The 24,948-nt window shown below is 39.8% G+C and overlaps 2 long non-coding RNA genes across 3 annotated transcripts in view; one reads left to right on the top strand and one right to left on the bottom strand.

Annotated features, from left to right (window-relative positions):
• The window catches only part of LOC103692925 (uncharacterized), a 41,942-nt gene extending 17,994 nt beyond the window's left edge, over nt 1-23,948 (top strand). The window contains exons 3-4 of the long non-coding RNA XR_593552.4: nt 347-437; nt 5,810-23,948. This is a non-coding gene — a long non-coding RNA (uncharacterized LOC103692925). The remainder of the gene's footprint in view (nt 1-346; nt 438-5,809) is intronic.
• Nucleotides 1-24,948, bottom strand: part of LOC120093670 (uncharacterized) — a 75,483-nt gene that overhangs the window by 33,275 nt on the left and 17,260 nt on the right. For both annotated transcript variants that reach the window (XR_005487153.2, XR_005487152.2), the window contains exon 2: nt 176-285. This is a non-coding gene — a long non-coding RNA (uncharacterized LOC120093670). The remainder of the gene's footprint in view (nt 1-175; nt 286-24,948) is intronic.

Here is a 24,948-nt window from a genome sequence, read left to right as displayed (position 1 = left end):
GCTTTCTTGTCAGTTTCCATTATGGACTACAAGCCTGCTTTGAACATCTGTTATACATTGGCCACTGAATTTGGTACTAAGGGGACAAAGATACGAAAATATTATCACTGTTTCCACAGATGTCATAAACCAGCATCAACAATCCTACAATAAGGTTATGCATGAGCATACAAACCTCTTTGATAAAGCTGTGTATGGATCCTTGATACAAGGTGACATGTTGGTGGTATCTGTGCGCTCTGGCCACTGGCTTGTTTGTAATACTTTCATACATTTGTCCAAGTCCTGTAAATGTAGACATGAGAAAAACAAAGTCTTCATCCTTTTAATGGTTCCTTTCACACAGCAACAAGCAAGCTGAGAATAGAGTTAACAGGCCACTACTGTACAAGACATAAATGGCGGTGTTAAAGCAACTTCAACAGGAGGAGGAAAAGGTAGGTTGAGTGATTAGGGGTGATTCTATGCATTCAATCAAAATGAAACCTAGCACTAGATAAGATTTTATTGAAAGAATTTTCCAGTAACTATACTAAAACCTCAGAAACCTATAACCTGCCCACAGGAGACAGGTCCACACAAATAGAGTCATTGTCTGAAGCTCCAACATTCCTTGAGTCATGTTCACTTTACCGGTGCACACAAGCAATACAATAGTGCTCTCCCCAGGGATTCTTTTCTCTAATGACAAGTAGGTGAGTAGCAAATTTAGATAGTTAACAAGACATTAGGTTACTATTGTCTTATAGCAACCACACAAATGTGTTTGACACATGAGCTTTTTTTTTTTTTTTTTTCAGTACTCCAGGTTGGGAGCTCTCAAAAAACTAACTAGATTCTGGGTTCAGTGGGTCCCAAAAGTTAAGTTGAGTATCACCTGGTCTACAATCTCCTCTGGGGACAGGGAATATTTTCTCAATAAGGAATGTAGTTACTTGCCAAGGAAGGATTGGGCCCCCATCCTGTTGCTGGCTGCAGGCCAGATTTACGCTCTATTTCTATATATTACTTCAGTTCCCTGCCAAGTGGCTTCCTCTGAAGGCTGTTCTCATGCTCAAATGTTCTGCTTATAGTTAGTGGGAAGCAATACTTAGAAGTCTGAACATAAGATGGTAGAGTCATTGTATCTTAGAATTCTTCCCATACAATCACCCGCAAAAGGCATGACTATTAGACAGATGGCTTGCACGCGTGTGTGTGTGTGTGTGTGTGTGTGTGTGTGTGTTCATTTTCTTTTAATAAAACCTTTCGTGATACAGAATGCCTAATTACATCAGTTCACTAGATGTGTTCATAAAGACTCTTGCTGAGTGTCTATCCTAAGCCAGTAGTCGTACTAAGAAATTTTAACATCTTCTTTTTTCTGGAGATCAAATTCAAGACTGTACACACACACATACATGTTAAACATATGGTCTACCATGAAGTTTCACCCCCAGCCCTCTCCTCTCTAATGTCTACAAAAATGCTGTGAAGGATCAAACTATCCCTCCTTCACAGATGCTGAAATTAAGTCACCAGAGGAAAGATGTGCAATTAGTCCAACATTCTTAACTAATCATTGGCAGGGTGAGGCAGCAACTCAGGCATGCCATCCTGGATGGGGAATCCGTAAGTATCTCTTTTCAGTCTCAGAAAAGTGATATTATTTTCCATTTTACCTAAATACACTCAACTAGCATTTCTCAAAGCTCTTGACTGCAGCATCAATGGCACCATCGCCAACTTGAGATTGCCAAAACAATGCTTCAAAGAAAAAAATTACACTTTCCACATGTGAAAAAATGATATAATTTCTCATATTTATAAAAATACAACCATTGTGATTTCATAAAACAGAATCAGCTTTCAAAGCATTTTGCAAACATTTCAGGAACTTCATTTGGCATCAACAGCAAATGAAGTCCTTTTTCAGTGATATTTATTTATGTTGTGTTTATGCGAACACGTTTGTGCATGTGTGTGTACGCACATGTGGAAGTCAGAGGACAACGTTCAGAGTCAGTTTTCTCCTTCTACCACCTGAATCCTTAGTACCAACCCAGGCTGTCAGGTTTGGTTGCAAGAAGCTTTTCTTGCTAATGCTCAATTTCAGCAGCTACAAGTGAGGTTCTCAAAGACCATCTTTTGTTCAAGAGTTTTAGTTGAAAGCAAAAACAAACAAAAAAACAACAAATACAAACCACTCAACACACATTCCTTTTGCATGATCTATCACAAATATCACTTCAATTCTATCAAACAGAAGAATGAATATGGGTCTTCATTGAGCTGCGTTTCAAGTTGTTAATCATATAGATTCTTATAAAATGCTTCTTAAACTCTCAAAAGAACTCACACCATATGATTAATTTTTAGGTAAACTGGAAGAAAATAATATTCTTTCCTGTTTTCATTTCAATTCTGTTTATATAACCACCAGAGTGATCTGTTTGTTCAAGAAAGACAAGAAACACAGTTGGTGATTTGAAGATAACTATATTCAAACTAAGGGGACATGACTCACTTTGTGGTTTTCTAAAAACATGTGCATCCCACTTTCCCTTCTCAGCTAGCTATGGTCTTAAGGCCGTTTCCTATGGCACAATGGTCTATCGTAGGCCTTTCATATAGAGCCACCAAATCTTGATCTGAATAGTGAATTTTACTTTGTCACATGAGTAGAGCTTTGTCTTCATGAGTAAAGTAATGTCTGTCAAGGAGAAAACAGAGTTTGTTCTGTAAGATGTCACAGCATATTGGGCTGTGCATTTACTGAAATAAAAGGTAACATGAATGTCATCATAAAAAGCCAACTTTCAAATAAAAGTGGTCCTTGACCAGAATGTGCCAGAAATTTCCTTGGTAAGTTTATAAACATAGCTCCGGTTATAAACAGGCTCACCCAAATCATAACACAGTTTTGAAGCGTAGCTATCTTCCTGTCCTTAGAACAATGGCAGCTCATGCTTTTTATAGGCATTTTGAGACGCTGGTTTACTGCATGGAGGATTTCATCTGAGTCAAATTTTGCACAACTGTGGTTCCTTTATATACAAGTATTTCTAAGTTTTTAGTTAGGAACTACTCGCTCAATCTAATTTTATGGAAATTGTTTTTTTTTTAACAATCAAACCTTGCTTTAGTTTCTTCATATCTGTTGTTAATGTTTTGGTATTGTGCTTTGGAATATGGTTTACTCTCTTGTAAAATACAGGGATTATTCTAGAATGTCTCTCATATTTTGGACATTTAAAGAGTTCGGATTCCAGGCTTTATATTTGTGTACTGAATTTAGTTTTTATCTATCTTATATATTAAGGTCTTGGACTCATCCAAAATTGCTTTAACTTTTTAAAATTTATTTATTTTTTGCTTACTCACTTTACATGGTGCTCATGGCACCCCTATTGGTAACCCCTCCCACAATTTTTCTCCCCACCCCCTCCCCTTATCCTCTGAGTGGGTCCTCCCTCAACACCCCCACTCCTGTATCCTCCTACCCTAGCACTTCTCTGAGAGGCTATGTATGTTCTCTTCCACTGAGGCCAGACAAGGCAGCCCAGGTAGAGGAACATATTTCAAAATTGCTTTAATTTTAAAGAAAATGAAAATCCTACTCAAGTAGGGCTGGGCATAAAAGATTATTATTTATTTACATGACTAAGAACTCCAGAGGCAATGGCTTTGGGTACAAGCTGAACCAGCAGGTTAATTATATTTACGTTAGAAGTTATTTCTTTACATTTCTCATGAATTCGTTCCATGTTCCAATATTGGCCTCAGGCTAGACCTGCTAACGACTTCAGCTCCAGGCCCACATCTCCTCCAATAAAAAGGTCAGCGTTAGCAGCCAACGCTTCCATTCTGGTTTCCAAAGATCAGTCTGATTGACAGTGACAATTTGTTCACTCTAAACCAATCATGATGCCAGAAAAATATCACCCTCAAAATAATCAAACACACTCCGGGGACCAACACAAGGGCCCATCTCGCACAATGTACCTGGAACAGGCATTTCCTCAGAGAACATTTGAGTATCAAGGAAGAGAATTGATGGAAGTAACTGATGCCTACTTAGGAGTCAACTCAGGAGGACATGGTGACCAATCTTGATTTGGGCTCATTTAGGAAACATGTCTATGAGAATGTGTCTCAGGACATCCTGAGGAAGAAAGATATCACCCCCGAACTGTGGACTTGTTGCGCCATCCCACAGGCTAGGGACCCATAGCAAATATCAAGGAAGAAAGTTCAATTCGGCTGACCACCAGCCTCAACTTGCCTTCTGTTTCTTGGATTAGAACACAATGAGTAGAGCTGCCCAGAAACGCTGTTTCTGAAGTTCGGTCTGCTCTGATCATGAGCTTTCCCTGTCACAGTGGACTGAGACCAGTCAAAAGGAAACCCTCCATCCTGAATTGTTTTTCTCTTGTATTTTGTCACAACAAGGAGAAAGGTAAATAATGATACAGATGCTACCTGTAAAATATATCGTCATCATTAAACAAACAAACAAATAAAACCAAGCCTGAAAACGCTAAAGGCGTGTCATCCTTAAAACTCTTCCACCTCTCCTTTAAAAAATATGATTTGTCTTCCTTTTATTTGACTCAGGGTCAAACTCTCAGAAGGACTTAGGGCCATAGTTGATCTCCTTAAGGCTAAGAATGGGTTAATGACTGAAGGCACTGCATTTACTATAAATAATGTCTCATGTGTTCCCAGTAAAGTCATGGTAGTGCATTCCCTCAATTTGCATCCACCCAGAGGCCAATGTGTAATTATTTAAATGAGAATATTCTTTAAGAGGCCTGATTCCCCAAGGACTGACTCACAACCTATTGTCTTGTGAAGCCAGTAATAGCCTTAAGGGAAAGAAAATCTTCCACTTACTGTGGCAGACTTTACTAAGTGAAAAGAGAGTCTTCTGTCTCAAACAAAAGGGCTCTGTGAGGTTCCAGTGTGGTCCATCTGTGTAGCCTCACTCATGAAATGAACTCCTTGCCTATAAGCTGGTAAGCATCCCTGTTCCCATGGCATCGAGGGGGGATTCAGAGCTAACCTGGCATTTGGCATCTGGGAGACCCGCGGAACAGGTGCAAACACTGTAAAGTCAAACACATAAACTGAAAACACAACCTGTAAGTGTACACAGGGACCATCTCTGAGCAAGCACAGAGGAAGGGGTCTTGGCCTAAGTGCCAGGAGGGCTACCATTAAAACTGGTGCCAAATTCCAGTGTTCTTTTCAGGCCGTGCGATTTCATGCTCTTTCTTGCTTCTGAAAATGTGTCTTCTTTTTTATTCATCTTCCAGTCCAAGTTCACATGCCATCCCTTCCATCAGGTAGAAGAGTTCACCCTACCTTCTGAAGATTTCCTACCTAATTCTCCCATATGGACCTAACCTACACTCTTTTCTTCTTCTTTTTCTCTTTTTTTAAAGTCATCTCCTTTCATCACAGGAGAACTGTTAAGCCTCACTTTTTTCACTTAAAAAAGTATAAAGATAATAACCCCTTTTTAGAGTACCTGTAAAGATAAGTATTTAGCACTTAACAAATATGCCTCAAATGAAAGTCGAGTCCAAAAGGTTAAAGTTGAAAGGTTAAAGTTAAATCTTTGTAACATCAACAAAAGGGAGGGCTACGTGCAGCCTTGGAAGGGGCCACGTATACAACAGTTAATGAAGAAATACATTTTTTAGCCCTCAGTAGACTGTGATCATGTCCTAGATGGGATTAGTGCTACTTTACAGAGAGATTCCAATGGTCCACTGCCTGCCAAACATTTCTTTTGCTCATGTGGTATATTTTCTTTAAAATACAGATTCCCACTAAGAGGACAATATCTTGTCACCCTGGGATTTGTCCAAGAGCATCTAAGTGGTAATTCCCTGAGGGGGTTTTAGAGAGGTCCCCTGTGCTAAGAGCAGCATTTGATGGAACATCTATCTAGCTCGTTGAGATCTACAACCAAGTTTTGCTCCTTAGGTGAGTTTCTTATATTCTTCCTTTTTTTCATTCTATGTTTTTTACTACTTGAGACTAATTTTTTCTTCATTTTTCTTCTGTGGGTAGAAAAGGTGAATTAGTGTCAACATTTTGTTTTTCCATTAAAAGATGATGGCACATGAATTAATAAGAAAATGTTTATGTTTTAAAATAGGTGGAAGCAAAATTGAAAAGAATTCTTAGGCTTTTACCTTAGGATCTGAATGATTCGTGTGTCTAAGCAACCCAAATATTCTGTGTGCCTTTGAGCCTCTCTCCCCCAAATATGGTATCCTCATATTGGATCATTTCAGCCTTTGGTGCAACAGAATTACAGTTCAACACACTGGAAGGTGAAAAACATCTAAAATATCTTTTCCTTTCCTCTTTTTTGCAATGAAGGTGGAAGCTAGTAATTAAAAGGATATTTACGTAACACACTGGATGGTGTCTCTGGTACTCAGCTGTGCTGGATCCTCTCCAGCAGAAGCTCAGCTCTAAACAAGTTCCCACCTGCTCACCGAAGGGCTTATTTTACCTGTTTGAGCACCTTCGCTTTTCCTTGTTTCTAACCATGGTACCAAAGAGAAACACAGACTAATGACTCTGCCTGTTTCTTGGCAGTTTTATGGATGGGATTTAAAGGTAATAGGTTGTCTTCTTTTCTGGTTGGTCTAGAAAGCCAGAGTGCTAAAGCTGGTAATGCTTGGCTTCTGGGGAGAAAAACCTGTCTAGACCCTCTCTCATTACTGACAGGAGGGATGGTTATAACTGAGGGGTGAAGAAAGGCGTCCCTCTGCGTGCGCAAGCTGTGTGGACCATGCTTGTGTCTTCATTTTCCTTTTTGTAGATAGCAAATAATACAGACATATAAGAGCATTAGTGAGCCTCAAGTAAGATGTTTGCTTAAGTGATTCTCATTCACTAGGTACTCAATGAGCACTGGCTTCCTTCCCTGATTATATGTTCATTCTAGGGAAAAGGATCAGCCTCAGCTGAATGCGAAAGATCGACTTTCCTATAGCATCGTAAGTGCAGAATCAACAATGGGAATGACTGGGGAGCCAAGACACTTTCAGATTGACCACAGGCATCTTTGTAGCCGCTGCTCCCCTAATTCTATTTATTTACCAAGTATATGCAGACTTCCATTTTCAGAGCTGGTTGTTAGCATATGGAAGGCATGATTGAGTGAGTCTTAATCACTTTTCTCAAAGGTCTCCTAATATTGTGCGACACAGCTGTGTAAATACAATGACAAAAGCCAACAGTCACAGAACACTCACTATGTGCCAGGCACTGTCCTATGTGCTTTGCATACACTAATTCATTTACTCTGTCCAACAGCTATGTAACTTGGTTGTGTGCACCAAAATGTGCCATGAAACATTCATGAACCCCAAAAAGACCACCAAGAAGCCAAATCCAATGCAATCACAATAGGGTCTCTTTACTCAAGCTCAAGTTTGGGCTCCTTGCCAACCCTGACACAGCAGGAACGTGGAGCCCTGAGCCTAGTTTTAGGCAAGCATTTATAGAAGCAAGAAGGGGGTATATAGCCTGGTACACATCTGATGTGAGGGGGCATCAAGGCCTTTAACATAATTGACTGATGCTGAGAGGCAAACTATAACTGCTTTTTTCCTGATTGGTGGTTGTTAGGAAGTGAAGGGTCAGGGTTGGCCTTGTAACCTGGGCGTGTACACTTGTTTAGTGAATAACCTAGAAACTGATAAACACGGGTCTTAATGGGGGGCAGCCTGGAAACTGGTGCTAGGTCAGTTAATGAATTAGTTAGGTTAGAACTGTTAGTTAACTTGAGTTCAACCTCAGATCAGGTTCTCTAAGATGGAGTCTGAACCCAAAAGTTTTGGCCTCTTAATATCAGCTACTGTGTTGAGTCAATAATGGGCTCAGAGAGGGCTACCCAGTGGTCACATAGCTAGCCAATGAGATCTGGATCTACAACATTTTTCTCTTTACCACTATGCTTTATTACCATGCTACATACAAGATAGCATAAAGTCTTCTTGAAGATCCCAATGTCAAGGACTGTGGACAGATTGCTTGACAAAACTAAAAGAATAGGAGACTTTAGATGTATCTTTCAATATTAGAATATTTACATTAAGTTGATTTTAGCTTCCTCAAACATTGTCTTCTGTGATATGTCATTTTGATCCAAGGGCTTTTCTAGTCTCCAAAAAGTTTCAAGAATTGGGAGCCAACCCATCCTGCTGGCTACAGGTCTTTCTCTTTAATTCCTCCAAGTCCCATTTGAAAATTTGAGCAGCCAAGGAACAAGTTCTCTTACTCCAAGATATAGTGCAAGAAAATCTTCCTTGTGAGCAAGGAAAAATCAGTACCTTTGGGCTTGCTGTTTGCCATCCATGGACCAAAAACTTTCTAGATCATCACAGTGCTAGAAGAGGAAAGGTCTCATTCAGGGCAAATGATGATAGTTACTGAGGATAGCTTATGACTACCACTAATGCATCTCTTGGCAAAGAGAAGGGACTCTACTGGTCATTGTGTTTTCCATTTGCACAACTATCAGAAAGCAACTTAGAGACTGGATCCAGATCGGTCCACATGACCTCAGCTCCACTGTGCTTTGACTCGCTACTCCCTAGCCTGGGTTCCCAATTGCGTGTGTATTCTGTGACTGTTTTTCCTACCTGGAAGCTATAGCCTTTTGTTGGAGAAAACTGCATCCACTTCTGCCACTCCTTCCACTATCAGGAATTCACGATGGCATCTACATCAAAGGCGTAGGGAGTGTGCTCTGGAGAATGTTTGCTTACATGCTGTTTCAGACTGTACCTGGGAGGGTAATCTTTTCATCCTCGCTGTGCCTTCCTTAGAAGCCTATCAAACCACTCCTGGCCTTTTCCTACTCCCTTTTATCACCCTCTGGAACAAAGTTGGGACTTGTGCAATGACGGGGTGCTTTTCTGTGGGAACAATAATCTCATTTCAATATGTGTGGGTGGGTAGATTATATATTACGGGCTTGGAGCTCAGTTGTAGGACGAGGGAGGGACTCGGTTAAATAGTTGTATGATTAACAAGCTGCGGGATTTTTATGGTTGCGGGAAAAAAGGCTACTGTGGGAATAACCGGGTCAGATGGAGAATGATTCAGCCCAAGGCATTCTGTAGGTTATAAGGTGGGAGTGGAGACAGGCAAGGAAGTGGGTCCCCCACGTGTTAGAAAACAAGTGAAGATTATCTCTTCAGAAGCACTTGAATATGCACTCTCTTTTCCTCTCCTCGTTTCTTCTTCCTCCCCTTCCTTCTTGTCTTTTTTAAACTTTTCTACCTCCTTGGGGGAAAAATAAATCTGGATTACAGAGGAAAAACGCCCTGTAATAGGTGCTGCTTCCCTGTATCAGAGCTTGCTGTTAGTAGCCAGCTATTAGTTACACAGAATGGCTAGACAAGGAAGTGGACATTTGCTGCCTAGCTAGTATACTTTTTTTTCATTAATCAGATCACCTGTCTTGATTTGACTCACCATGTTTGCAAGTGTAAACTGGACTCAGTAACTTTCCATGTTTCCTCTGAGCTGTCTACTCACTGACAGTTTGTGGGGACCTGACAAGTGTAGGACTGCAGGTATAGCAACAAACTCTTGGTCCCTGCCTGGGTATTAAGCCAAGGGAGAAAGGACACCAAAGTCAGGCAGATGGAGACAAGATTGTCACCACCTCTCTAGAAAAATACTGCTAAGGGTCAAGATCCCAGGGAACAGAAGTAATAACTTTCCAGAGGCCCCAAATGTCAAATAACAAGCAATTTGTTGACCCATTCTCCAATGCAGGTCAAACAAATGTGTTTTCCACCTGCTAATGGCGGTGGGGTCTTCTTCTCTGGGAGGCTTTCAGCACGGAAACACAACTCATGCAATGTCTTTTGCTTTCAGAGCTACTCGAAAGACTACCAAATGAACAGATTGTGTGATTACTGCTTCCAAATTCATTAGCAGCTAAGTCATCCCCTTCCCAATGAGAGGCTATGCCACAGGGCAGAAACAAGGAATGTTGAGAGAATATTGCACTAAAGCCAATAGCCATCTTTCTAACAACTGTTGCCCATGCACACATCTCAGTCTAGTTGGTTATTAGATCAAGACCATAAGGACTAATCTGGCCAATAGTCTTCCACAGAAGCCACATGCATGATTAATTAAAAATTTCTTCTGTCCCTCTCTAACTGCCATGGTGACTCTGAAGGATATATGTTGCAGATGGCATAATTACAAGACAGTGGAAGCATGTTGAAGCTGGAAAAAAATGTACTGTGTGACTGACAAATCAAATGTATGTCTTTAAACCATTGAAATTCAAAGTTTCTATTGTTGTTCTGGAAAAAGAACTTCTTCTCTCCTGACTAAAAATATTTGTCCTTCCTCAAATCAAGGACTTGGTCGACTACGAAAAGGACAATAATTTTTGTGTTCAAGAACACTTGATTTAATGGGGAAGACAGAAAACACACAGGGAAGGATAATTATTATCTGTGTTAGGAACACTGAAGTGCAGAAAGCAGTTCTTGGAAGAATACCTTGAAATGTGTGTACAGAGTAAACACCACTTATGAAAGACATTGGAGCAAACGTAAAATGATGTGTTTAAGTAAATGGTAATAGATCTTTCACACAATGAAGAGAGAGTCTTCTCATGGGAGAGCTTTCCTCCTACGGGGTACATGTATAAGACCTAATTCATAAAGTGTTTCTTCTACACTTTGCCATTAGCTAAGAAAGTTTATGGCTTTTCTCTTCCTGTTGTGGTTTCTTATAAAAAGTAAAGCTTTGATTTGGATTTGACAGATGGGTACCTACAATATTAAGTATGAGAGCCAGACTCCATGAAACCCCATCATCATTTAAATGTGTTCTCCCTCATCCCCACCCTGATTGACATGTCCTGCCTGGTTAAACATCATTGATTTGGAATGAACCTTTGAGCTCTCAGAATTGTAACCCCATGACCAGTATTGATAGAGAATCAATAGTTCCATCCTTTAATTAGAAGAATGTGGATATTCCTTTTAAAGCAAATATATAGGGTTTTTTTTGTGATCTACATAGTACTGCACTAATCAATTATTTGGGGGGGATCTGTGAATGATCCATTGTCCTTTATTTTGGTGACATTATCTTGTTTTCCATTAGGTCATCTTCATATCCCTACTCTCTGTCTACCTGTAAGTTGTACATGAGTCACAGATCCATACTCTGGAGACAGTAGTGCTCTCTTGACAATGAGTGATTCAAAACTGGGGCTGTGACCCAACCTAGTTCATTGACAGTTAGGCTTTAATCCTTTAGGAGAATCTGGTGGCTTTAATTTTGAATGGAGAGGATATAAACTGTCTTTTCCATTGCCTATCAATCTAGGAGAACACAGACCTGCAGCTACTAGCTTCCGTGTGACTTCTCTGGGAATCCTAACATTAGAGAGAGCAGTGCTGCTTCAAGCCTTGATGAATCCATCACTCATGCCAACTTCCTTCTGGCCTCATGCCAACATGAGTTGGCTTTTCTATGGTTTGCAATGAAACGAAATCTAATTAATGTTGGGACAAAAATTCTCATGAGGAAAAGAAAAAAGCCAATGCACCTACCATCAATTATTTCACTGATTTGAAGCCATTCTCTACTTTCCTCAAATACCTGAGTGCTTCAGAGCAGTTGTAGAAATTGTCTTGCGAAGGAAATCATGATCTAATCTTTTTTTCTTAAGGCAGAGCATATTTATTGAATGTAAGGAATAATTATTTTTACGTAATTAAATACTTCTAGTCAAAGTATGAAATGGGTAATGATAGAAACAATTTTTTAAAACATATCTAAAAACCATATAAAGGCCAGGTAAATACAAAACTACACTGCAATTTTTTCTATTTGAAAGTCCTTTTCTCAATAAGAACTTACACAAATGTTAACTGTTTTGTTCTTTGGGTAAACTTAATTAAGTCAACATGCATAGCTAATTTATTTGCTCTCTTCCTATGGTAATGCCATCTTGGGGAGTAGTTACGACTTTAGAAGGCCCAAGGGAGATTAAACAATCCAAAATGGAGAAATAGGTCAAGTTTACCTCAAATGGTTCATAGGTTTCTGTTAATATTTTCTCTCATCTCTAGAAAAAAGTGAAGAAGGGAGCAGGGTAAAAAAGAGAAGGAAGGAAATGAGGGAACAATAGAGAAATAAAAGAAGGATGGAAAAGAAGCAGAGAGGGAGAGAAAACAAGAAGAAAGGGAAAGAAAATGATTAAATGCATTATTAAAACCTAATTGTCACTGTAATTAAGCTCCTGAGGTAAATGTTATTTCAAGTTTATGAATGGAACCAGAGGCCACAAGAGAGTGGTAATTAATCTTAATTTCAAATATTGAGGTACTTTCTACATGCCTGTTATGAATTGCTTGTTTCTCACAGCAACCCAGTGAAGTAGACAACTTGATCTTCTGTTCATAGGTGAGAAAATAGGAACCAAAAGAGGTAGAATAATGCATCTAAGCTCACACATTTGGGTAACCCTGCTCTCAAACCTATGTCCTAGACCATTAAACATTCTTGGCCCTATGGCCAATGGATTTATGCAGTTCATTTGCTTGAGCTTTTAAAACTCATTAGTAGTTATAACTGTCATGTTTCTCCACTGCAGATAATGTAATTACATTGTTATTTCCAGAAGAAAGGGATCCAGTGAAGAATGAAGACAATACTCCAAGCTGAAAAAGAGGTCTGATAGTATGTTAATAAACATTTGCAAATGATTCCCAGAGCCATGCCTTGAAACTAATCTACCCAGAAAAGGGATGACCCTTGCATGGCCAGTGTAGTATTGAAACAGGGGAAATCATTGTTTCTGCTCAGGGCTCTTAGTCTATTAGAAGATAATTTAAGAACAGACCTAAAAGAAAATTAAAATACAACTTTATTATATTTTATAAAAAAAAACTCCACCTATAAATCTCGGCAGCTGCTGAAAGGAGAACAGGAGTGAAAAGGGGGGGGGGGAGGCTATGTTGTTTAAGCAGCCATGGAACCCAGATACACGGTAGGCAAGCAGTCAAGTGGTGTTCTTGGTGGGGGTGAATTGAGAAAAATAAAAGGGTAAAGAAGCATAATGTATCAGAAAAAGAACATGTGGATTCTGGCAGGCATCAAAAAGAAAGAGAATAAAGAAAAGGGAAGGGAGGTTTGGAAGACCCATTTTAACCTCATGGCTTCACAGCTCATGGAGCCACAAATCTGGGAATATTCCACCCAAAAATATAAGAAAGACAAGAATAGAAAAAGCAATAGTCAGTATTTGAGCAAAAGAATAGTTATTCCACCCATCTCTTTAGCTTGGCCTAAGGTCAACTCGCCCTCCTAGAGGCAATCCCTTGGCCAGCTGAGGCTCAACTGAAATGTTCATTGCCCCTCCACCCACAATATATACCTCCTTGTGTAGACCTGATGAGCTATTATAAGCCAAATGTTCTACTGAAACAAGAGAAATGGATTCTAAGGTAGCCAGATATTCTACTGAGAATAGATTCTACATTAGAATGCAATGGTGAGATTCACAGTGTGGAGAATATTCAAAATGTAGACATGAGATTCACGAAGAATACACAGCTGATACCTATGACCATGGTAGAACTGAAAATTAGTCTTAGATTAAACCAACACTGGGCTACTTGGAACTCAACATGTTATTCCATGCTATGACATGCCCAAGTTTTACAAAAAGGATAGGATCCCTAAAGATATATAATATGTCACATGCTTCATTCAGTATTCAGGAAGGAGGAGCTCATTCTATACCCAATTCATCATCCAGAAAATTATATTTGACTCACATGCACAGGAAAATTTCAACCTGAACAATTGGAATGAATATTTGAGGTGGATCCTGAAAGACCCTCCTACCTACTCCTTTTAGGTTCTGAGCTGATCCGAGACTCAGTTTCTGGATTTGTTGTTGTAAGCCTTTGTATTTAAATTGAGAACTTCAAGACTTGAGCTCTCCATCTTTTCATCTAAGGTAGGGACTGGCTCCTTGTACATTCTCAATGGCAGATGAAAGTGTTCTTTTGATTCTACCTTGCTACTAAAGAGCTACATTCTTAGTCAGCTCTAGTGGGTAGTGTGTGGAATTATAAAGAAACCCCATAACCCAGTGAACCCCAATCTATCCCCAAATAGCCACTCTATATCCTATAGTAAAATTTCACCTCTTTCCTGCCACTATTGAAATCATTACTCTGACCCAATCTCTACTTCGTTTTCCTCAGCAAGGCACTCAAGACCAACCCATAGTCCACAAATAACCACAATCCCCCCTCCCTCTGGAAATTCTCTAAGCTCTCCTCCTTGTAACACTTTATACCTTGTAGTAAAATTGTGACCAGCACAACCACTGGACATTTTACGGTTGTCAGTCATCTCAGTTGTCTATTTCTGCATCTCCTTATATTTCAAGAAACCCCACAGTTCTTCAACAACTACTCCACAAATCACAATAAATCCCCAACTACTGCTCTACAAATCCTGTTAGTTTGGAATAATTCAGTTGTTTCATCATGGCATCTACTTGATGTTCCTCAGTGTGTATACTATTTCCCGATCTGCCCCATATTCCATGAAAAATGCAGAAAAGTCCTTGACTATGCCAACTCCACAAAGTGCACCAATGCTTTCCCTCAGAGATGTTATTTTCATTTTCATAAAGAACTCCCAACCTCTTTCAATTGTACATCCTCTTGCCACTTCAGATTCAACATCAGCCAACAATCATCCTCCACAAGCTTTCTCAGACTACCCAGGACACTACAATCTTCTTTCCTACCTTCCACAATCCACATTCATTCTCTCCCTTACCATAACCACATCTTACTCCCCAGTAATTTCAAGTCTTTCCTCCAAAGGTGTCTTAGCCTCCATAGACAGTACCACCCTTGGCTCCTCCATCTTCTTTGAATTCCATTTTATGCCTGCCTCTTCTCTCCAAGCCATTAACATTCCCAGGAGAACCTCAATTGAGTCATCTTCATCTTCCTTTTAGTAATCCTTCCACAGGAAGTGTAATTTTCCTTGGAGTCTCACAGTTACTCGTTCCCTTTAAAAAGACATTCCATTCTACAAGAAGCCTCTGACTATAATGTGCACCATATACATTGTGTTTTTCCCTTTTGTGTCTCTGTGATAGAATACTATGCCCATAACAATGTGTGGAAGAGCATTCCTTTGGGCTGATGGTTCCAGACAAGTAAAAGTTCACTATGGCAGGGAGACATGGGAACAATCAGCAAGTATGGTGGTTACAGTAGAAAGGTAAGAGCTCAGTTCTTGAACCCAAAAACATAAAGCAGAGGGATGGCCCTGAGAATGGAGTGAAAGCCTTCAAACTTCAAAGCCTACCCCTCAATGCTTCTACTGGTATACTTGCTTCAGCAAGACCTCTCAAAAGGCCTGACTAAATGCAATCTAAGTGGTCAAATACATAAGTCTATGAAATACAGTATCATTCAAATAACAACAATACACTATACTCTAGAGTACAACCAATCTGCATGACAAATCATACCACCCTCCTCTTACAACCTAATTACACTGAGCAGTAACAGCTAATCACAATTTCGGCAAGGCCTTACTATGCCACAGTAATTCTGCTAATTCGTTTTCATCATCTTTACAGCTAATTCACATGTCATTGAAACTTCCAAGGAACCTGTCACCAAGCACATTCCAAACTAAACCCCAGCCTTCCGTCCACATAATCATCTCACACTCCGCAATATTCTCCAATAACCCTCTAAATTCTCCAAAGAATGCTTGTATCTCAGATGATAGTTTGCAGTTAGTGCCCGAGAAGGATCACTAAAATCCAGACTATAGTCCTAAGGACCTCTTTGTCAATTTACATGCGAAGAGACATCCTTTATGGTGTACAAAAATATATTTTATCATGATGTGCACACTGCTGAATGCTGAACACAGCAGATGTCTATACTTTCAAAACAGGCCTTGAATAGTGTGCTACAGCAAGACAAAAATGTGCTCTGTAATGTGGAAATTGTTCATCCCATTCACACTCAGAGTGGTAACACCATGCAGATTCTAGCTTCTCCAATGCCATTTGTTATTGTGAAGGAAGAAGAGGACACGGACAATGACATTGAGAGGGAATAGTGAGTTAGAGATGGATTGCATGAAGATTTGCGTATGCTAGAAATTATTAAGGAAATACAGTGGCTACTTCCAGTTTCCAGTCACCATCCTTACTGTTCTGAAACCTCCTATGAATCATGACAGAGAAGCTACATTAGAAGCTCAGAGAAGGGAAATGAACTGCATGACCCTAGTCTAGCAGTTTAACTGTGTGCTTAAGATGTTTACCGAAAGCCCATAGCTTTTAACTCACTTGCTACTTGCTTATGGAAGAGTTGAAAAGCCGTTGCTTTCAGCTCTTGATTCTAGTTCTTGTGCACTGAGCCACACTTCTTTTTTTGTCTTTGTATTTTTCTAATTTTGATCCAAAGACCTCCTTGTCTCTCTTATTTATCAGAATAGCTTCATAGCCCCAGGGGCTCATGAAATTTCTCTCTCTCTCTCTCTCTCTCTCTCTCTCTCTCTCTGTGTGTGTGTGTGTGTGTGTTCCAAAATTCATCATTCACCCTTATATTAAATGGACTGAAAATAGTTGTAAATGGTAGGAAAGTAAGTATACACAAAATAAATTACAATCTCTGTAAGGATTTTTGAAATCTCAGGAGCAATATCAAAAAAGTAAAAAAATAAGATCTTATTTCATTTTCTTTAAACTAAAGAAAGTATGGAAAATTAAATTAGGAGCTATGATCCAAAAGAATTTGATCATTATTGATAATATCTTTAGGCTAGAAATTTTCTATCTCATGACATCAGATAGGTAAGTGGGAACACCTGACATCGAGTGAATTTTGGGCCAAAAAGAGGCCATTCATGTAATTTCCAATTAAAAGCGTCTTGTAGTCAGGCAGTCAGTTCAGGTATCCAGGTTTAGCTATTTAGTGCTAGTTTCCTTTGAAATAAAAAGGGTAAGTGTGGATGCTGAAATGGTTATTGGTAAAACCAAACAGGTATATATCCTTTGTTTGAAGATACAGCCAATTCTAGAAAGATATTTTTCACATTGTAATAATTTTAGTTTAAAATTACTCTGTGGTGATGTGAATGAGCTTCATTGCATCATAAACTGCTGGATTTACCACGCAGGAAAGAACCAAATTTCTGGTAAGAGACAATGGTTATTTCATGATTAGCTCATTTTTACCGGCTCTTGAAAACTTCCTCAGATCAGTTAAGGTACATCAATGAAGACAGTTCAAATGCAGGATGTTAAATCTAAGTATCCTCTAAGACCAAAATAGCTAGCTTAAATGTGAAAATGTCCACTCTGTCTGCTTTCACAAATTCTATACCTGGAGGAACTGAAGTAAAGGTTACACTGAACCTTGCTGAGACTAGGCTTGGGGATTTTCTCCATATTTGAAAGAATCTGAGAGAAACAGTGCCTAGATTCCTGTGTATATTTTATAAATACCCTCAATGTTAAGCAACTTCAAGCTACAGTTACTATCTTATTCTGTCAGTTGATCAGAAGTTTCAAATAGTAATTAGTATATAGTCAATTAAAATGGGGCTATCTAGGGCTAGAAAAATGGTCATAATTAATTTATGGATTACTTCTTGTAGAACACAGAAATATATTCTTGAAGAACAAACACAAAAATATTCTCTTTAAAAGGACTGAATGGTAGCACCATTCTCTCTTGATCTCTTTAGGGAGTAAATGCTAAGGTAAAAACAAATGAATATCAAAATTGTAAGGATGGGAGGAAGAAAGACAGCTGAAGTCCTAAAGTGCTTGTTATGCAAGCATGCGGATTTGAATTCAATTACTGGAACACACACAGCTGAGTGTGCTTTTCTGTACCTAAACCCAAGAGCTGGTCATGTGAAGATAGATAGATCAATATCTGGAGCTCACTGGTCAGCTAACCTGGCCTAATTGAGGAGTCTCAGGCCAGTAAGAGACCTGTCTCAAAGCCAAGGTATAAGGTGCCCAAGGAACAAAAATCCAAGATGGATTTCTAGCATTCTTATCTACACACACCTTCACTCATGTGTACTTGCACACATGCGTGTGTGTACACACACCTCAAAATTTACAATTACTTCAGACCTATATATAAAATGCATACCATTCACATCCTGTGTATGTAAAGCCTCTTGTAACATTTAAATGATCTCTAGATCAAGTCTCATACCTAGGTCAATGCAATTGCTATGTAAATATCTATTGCATTACATTGTTGAAAACAATGCCAAGAAAAAGTATGTACATGTTCACAATAGGCCTTTATAAGAATCATGTTGATCAGGGATGTTGATTGAATGCACAGACGCAGAGGCCACAGACACATAAGAGCTAGTTTTGCCCGGGACCCTTTATCTCACAGTCACGAATACAGGAAGTTTATCCTCCAATTTGATAATTGGGCTGGTCCACTGCCTTATCATTCCATGTAAATTTAGAAACAGAGCAGTCATCCTTCACTGTGCCCCAACCCCAACCCCAACCCCTGCCCAGGGACTATTTAATGAATTTCACTGACTAGCATCTGATCCAATCTACTGTCCTCAGTAGCAATTTTTCTACTCTGCAAATATTAGTGGATCTGTATTTCTTGGCAATTTAAATCAACACAGACTAGTAGATGGAGGCATTTACTGACTGTAAGCCTATAACCTAACCAGAGCCTGGTCACTGGCCCCTAATGCCTCAGCAACAGCAATAGAAGCAGAAACACACTAAAGTGTAGCTTCCCATCCTATAACATCAAGGAACTGTTGAAAACCTGTAGATGTGAAGTTTCAGAAGAATCCCTTTGGAAGCCTAGCAACATAAAGCTATCTTCAATCTGGGGAGTTCTGGTCAAAGGCGATAAAATGTGATCCTATTGGGACATCACAGCGGCAATTCTCCAGTAGGGGTAGAAGGAACAAAAGCTGAGTCCCACAGTGGTGAGGTTCCGAAGGCTGATTGGAAGATAAGGGCGATGTCTGCAAGTGATGAAGCTCCAGGTATTTGTACTTTACTGGAAAGTCATGCGAATGAACAGAAACGTCCTGGCAAGATACTTGTAGCCACTCTCTATCATATGAGGGTGGCGATCTGGAGGACATTTGCTCCTGTCCTACTCTTTTACAGCCTAGAGAGAAGTTTTCTTTTTTACTTTGGAGGAGCTGAAGTTCATGATTGGAAGCAAGAGAGGTGAAGGGAGGCACCGAGAAAACCAGAGCGTCTCCTAAGCTACCTCCTAACATCTCCTAGTCACTCTTACAACTTTATTTCCTGGCTAGGCATTTTCTTTTCTTTTTTCTTCTAGTTAATTTATTATTCACATTACATCCCAATAGAACACCCCCTTCCCTCTTCTCTTCCCAGTTCCACCCTCACAAACACCTCCTACACTTTTCTTCAGAGAAGAGGAAGCCCCCAGTGGGTACCAACCTGCCCTGGCACATCAAATCACAGCAGGAATAAGTGCATTCTTTCCCACTGAGGCAAGTCAGGGCAGCCCAACTGGGAGAAGGGGATCCAAAGGCAAGCAACAGAGACAGAGATAGTGCCTGCTCTAATCGTTAGGTGACCCACGTGAAGACCAAGCTATACATCTGCTACAAATATGTAGGGGGCTTAAGTCCATCCTAAGCACACCATTTGGTTAGGGATTCAGTCTCTGTGAGAACTCAGGTAAGTTGAGTCTGTAGATCTTTTTGTGGTGTCCTTTACCCCTACTTCTCCCTCAATCTTAACCTTCAACTCTGCCAAAAGATTCCTGAACTCTGCCTGATGTTTGACTGTGAGGTCTCTACATCGGTTTCCACCTACTGTTGGGTGGATCCTCTCAGAGGACAGTTACGTTAGGTTCTGGTCTGCAAGCATAGCGGAAGACCATCAGGCATAGGCAGTTTCACCAGGAGTGTTACTCACAACCTCTGAAGCATCAAAATTCAGATAAGGTCAGTGCCCAATGATAAAATCACCGGTATGCCCACTGTTGTTCTTGATGTTTTTATACTAATTTGTGAAACCATATTTAAAATTAATAGACTAAATAAAATAGCATCTGAAAGTTTCTGACACAAAGCAGACTCTGAGTAAATTAGATTTGAATAACTATTGAGAGCCAATTATATGCTAGGAACTCTAATAGATCATTGTAGAGACTCATTGAGTAGGACTTAGGTCTTGTCCTCAGTGGGGTCCTGGTGTGGTGAAGAAAAAGAAACAAAATATAGCAGGGTAATATGGTTTTTGGGAGTCCCTTCACTGCCTTCTGTGACTAAGATAAAGATTACTTAGAGGTCATAAAGCAGAGAAGAGGGAGTAGGAAAGATCTGGATCTATACAGCATCTTGAAATTGAAAAACCAAACCTACTCCATCTTGGGACTGGCCTCCACATTAAAGAAAATAAACAAAGCCTGAGAATTTGTCCTGCAGCAGAACCCAAGCTGCATCCACATACCAGGAAGGACCTAGCTACTTCCTAGCAACAGTTAGTCAAGGATTAGTCTGACTTGTTTCAGTTGTACTTTTGGATCATTCATGATGTATATAATCTTGCTTCAGAGCACCCACCTATCAGTGTACAATAGTTATTCAATTAGATACTTGACAGGTGAAACTCCCCACCCTGTTTCTATAAAACTTTGTCCCTCTAAGAGCTCTGGGCTGCACCCTCCCATTCTGCTGTCAGAGATGGCAATGAGCCCCAAGCTTGAGCTTCTAAATAAAGACCCTAACGCAATTACATCAGAATCAGCTCCTTTGTGGTCTTTTGTGGTTCAAGAATGCTTCCCAACCCAACACAATGTCCTATATAGTCATGTTTTTTACATGTAGTAAATACCCTGTAAACAATGTTGACAAAATTCAAGGTACTACACTTACTGTTTGAAAGAAGGAGACAGACAAAGAGAAGGCATCAGTAGGATATTTGCTGCATATATGTAACAGAGCGTATAATAAAAACCATAAAAGAGCTGGCTGAGGTGTTTTTTATGAGAAAAGTCAGAGGTTACCATTTCAGAATATTCAGGCAGGATGGAGTGGATTGGGGTAGTAGGTGGGACCAAAACATGATACCAGTAACAAAATGTCCAATGACCTGATCCTGAATAAACTTTTAACTGATAAAACAACCATGAAAGCTCAGAATTGTGATGATATATAGACACTAACTGCTTTGTCTTGCTCAAATTTATACACTAAGGGGAGAAATAGAAAGCCATACCTAGGGTTACTTGGGGCCAAGGATTGTGTTTCTCACTACATTACTATTTGTTAATTTGACATTTATTTATTTATTTATTTATTTATTTATTTATTTATTTATTTATTTATTTATTAATGTGTGTATATCACCTGCCATAGTTTATGTGTGCAGGTCAGAAGACAATCTTACAGAGTCTGTGAGTGGACATGAGCGAGCAGGATGAATGTGGGAGATGAGACAGAAACCCCTCATCCTGGGGTAGACAGAGAAATGCAAACTTGTGAATTAATTGCTCTAACACCTTTAGTGTCACTCTGTGCAGTCCAACAAGAGTCTGACATAAATGGAAAAGCTGCCAAAGGTGAGAAGTGTGGACTGACCACCCTACTGAAGTTTGAAGATAGGCTGCACAAATTAAAATCTCAGCAGACAGTTTGCCAGACACGTAATGTTGAAGACAGGAAGTGTCAAAGGTAGAGACAAACAATATAGCAAAAAACAGGCATTGAATTTACCTGCTCTACTTCCTCAGAAGGAAGAGTCATGGGCCAATTAACATCAAAGACTTTGTTCTAGGAAGCATGTTTTAGCTTATGCAAAACTTGTATTTGGGCAGAGAGGGAACATAGAACAAAGAACTGTGAGGAACTTGATTAGTGAATTAAGTGCATTGCTAAGATTGGAGGAGAACAGGAGAACACCACATCAACAGTAAAGCTTGTAGCTTGTAGAACAAGAGGGATGCAAATAACCCATGTGTTGGGTCAGTTCTAAACTGTCTTCTGCAGAGCACCAACCACATAGTTGTATAGAAATCTGTGTTCAGAATCTACTTCTGCTGAGGGACACAGATGTGCTGGTTCTTGAATAAAAGGTCTAGAATTCACCACACAGCACCTAACCCCAGTTGCTGATGATGTTTTATAAGATATTAACAACATAAAATTTTTGTCTTCCTGTGCTAAATGCAATAATTATATACCAATTTTTATATAGAATCAAAAACTTTGGTACACAGGGCTCATGATGGCCTGCCAGATATTATGGTGTGATATACTGAATGAGAGTTGATATATATCATGACAACCTGAGCCCAAGCAAGAGAATTTTTTGGGTTCTTTTTGCATACCCAGCCACTAGCGTGGTCAGGAAATAGAAAGGAATATCTTGTCTGTTATCTCTTTTTCTTACGTTGGAGTTGGAGATCCCCAGTGTCTGGGAGACAAGAAGGTTTCTTCAGGTATGGTCTGAGATCAGGAATGTCAGGATCAACATTACCTAGGAAATTGTTCAAAATGTAATGTGGGGCCACACCCTCCAGATACTGAATCAGAGATGCTGGGTTGGAAACAGCATCTGTTTTAACATGTTTTGTAACCACTGACCTAGAAAAAATGTGATAATCTGGCAGAAAACATGGCCGAACGGTTATGCTACATAATAACAAATATTCTTGATGTAAAGAAAATGTCACTTTTTTGAAAAGATCCAGTTAAGTAAGAGCTAAACAATATAGACAGTATGTGGTTTTAGTGTGGATGAAAAATGATTTTGTTACAATTTCATCTTTTCAACACTTTGATGGATTGACTACTATCTTCCCTAAAGCAACATCCACCCTGAACCTGTGAATATGATTCTTTTTTTTTTCTTTTGCAAAAAGGGGTCTCTGCAGATATGATCTAGTTAATGGGTGGTCATGCTGCAGGACCAATGCCCTCAGAAGAAGGCAGATTTTTTTTTGACACAAAGAAATGAGGAAGAATGTCATGAAGATTAATGTAGAAATTTGGATGAAGCTTATATAAGCCTAAGGTAGCCAGCCAGTCTGACAACTGGACACGACATGAAGCAGATAAGCTCCCAGTTCTCTTAAAAAACTTGACTCTACGCACACTTGACATCACACTCTGGCTTCCCCATCTTTGGGAGAATATATACTATCTTTTAAGCTTTGTCACAACAACCATAGAAATGTAAGATGCATTTCATCAGGTGTGGTGATTTCAATGCTATTGGCCTCAGTAGACTCATATTTCGGATGCTTGGTCTGAATTCGCTGGCACTGTTTAGGAAGGTTTTGGAAGTATATCGTTGTTGGGAGGAGGTATGTTACTAGGGGTGGCATTTGAAGTTTCCACAGGCCATGCTGTTCCCAGTTAGCTTTCTCTGTCTCTTGTATTTATACCAGAGACAAGTTCTCAGCTACTACCCCAGCACCATGTTTGTCTGCCTGATGCTCTATGGGTCTTGGACTTCCCCACTGAAACGGTAAGCAAGCCTCCAATAAAATGTTTTATTTTATAAGTTGGTCACCATGTCTCTTCACAGCAAGAGCAACTAACACAGCAAGGAACTAAGGCAGTAGGCAAAATTTCTCGACATTCAGGACACACCCCTATTTCTCCCATTTCTCAGATTCTTGGTACATCTTCTTTCCATATGTTTCTTCTCTTTAGCCATCTTGCTTATGATTGTGTCCCATGGATTTCAGATCTTTTCTCTAGTTTTAGATATTTACATTAAGGCAATCAAACTTCTCTTAGATGGAACATATATTCCTTAATTCTCTGTTCCTGTGATAAAACACCGTGACCTAAAGAAAACAGAGCTTATTTGCATCACTATTGCAGAGGTTAAAAGATTGTTGGGGGGGAGGGCGGCAATGGGGGGGAGGATGGGGAGGGGAACACCCATACGGAAGGGAGGGGGAGGGACTAGGGGGATGTTTGCCTGGAAACTGGGAAAGGGAATAACACTCGAAATGTAAATAAGAAACACTCAAGTTAATGAAAAGAAAAGTTTGCTATTGCATTGGGAGCATGAGAACCAGAACAGGAAGCTAAGAGCTCACAACCTCGAGTGCCAGCGTGAAATAGAGGAGGTGTACTAGAAGTAGAGTGCTGCTATATTATCTCAATGCCTATCCCCAGCAACATATTTCCTGCCCCCAAACCTTCCTAAACAGCACCACCAACTGCAAACATACTCTAGTCCAGTGTTCACATACCCTAGTCCAGTGGTTTTCAACCTGTGGGTTATCACCTCGTTGGGGGTCAAATGACCCTTTCAAAGGAGTTGCATAAGACCATTGGAAAACACAGCTATTTACAGTATGATTCATTAGTAGTAGCAAAATTACAGTTATAAAGTAGGAACAAAAGTAATTTTGTGGTTGGGGGTCACCGTAACCTGAGCAACTGTATTAACGGACTGTAGCATGCCTTTCTGTCTACACTAGGTCTTCCTTAGTGTGCACATTATCATTGGCATATCATGTATGTACACATCAGGTGGGGAGGGAGGACAGGAGAGAGAGAAGCTGAGAGAGACCGAGAGGAGCCCTAGAGCCTCAGAGAACATGTATCCTACCACCACAGCATTCTATCTCTATCCCTAATGCACCTTGATCCTCACCGCATCAGATATCGTGAGCCTTACATAGGCAATCATTTTTTTCTCCAGATTTCCATTCAGTTCAACTCCATATGCTACTTCACTGACATCATCCCCTTCTCCTCCTACGTGTGAAACCCTTCTTTTGAGTTTTGTGCACTTAAGGCAAATTTTGACAAAATTTCCTCTATTATAACTTTCCCTCTTATATAAATTTCTTTACACGTTTTTGCTCTAACCCAGACTAC

This window comes from Rattus norvegicus, chromosome 7, assembly GCF_036323735.1.
Source record: "Rattus norvegicus strain BN/NHsdMcwi chromosome 7, GRCr8, whole genome shotgun sequence".
Lineage (NCBI taxonomy): Eukaryota > Metazoa > Chordata > Mammalia > Rodentia > Muridae > Rattus > Rattus norvegicus.
This window is presented reverse-complemented; position numbering and strand designations above follow the sequence as displayed.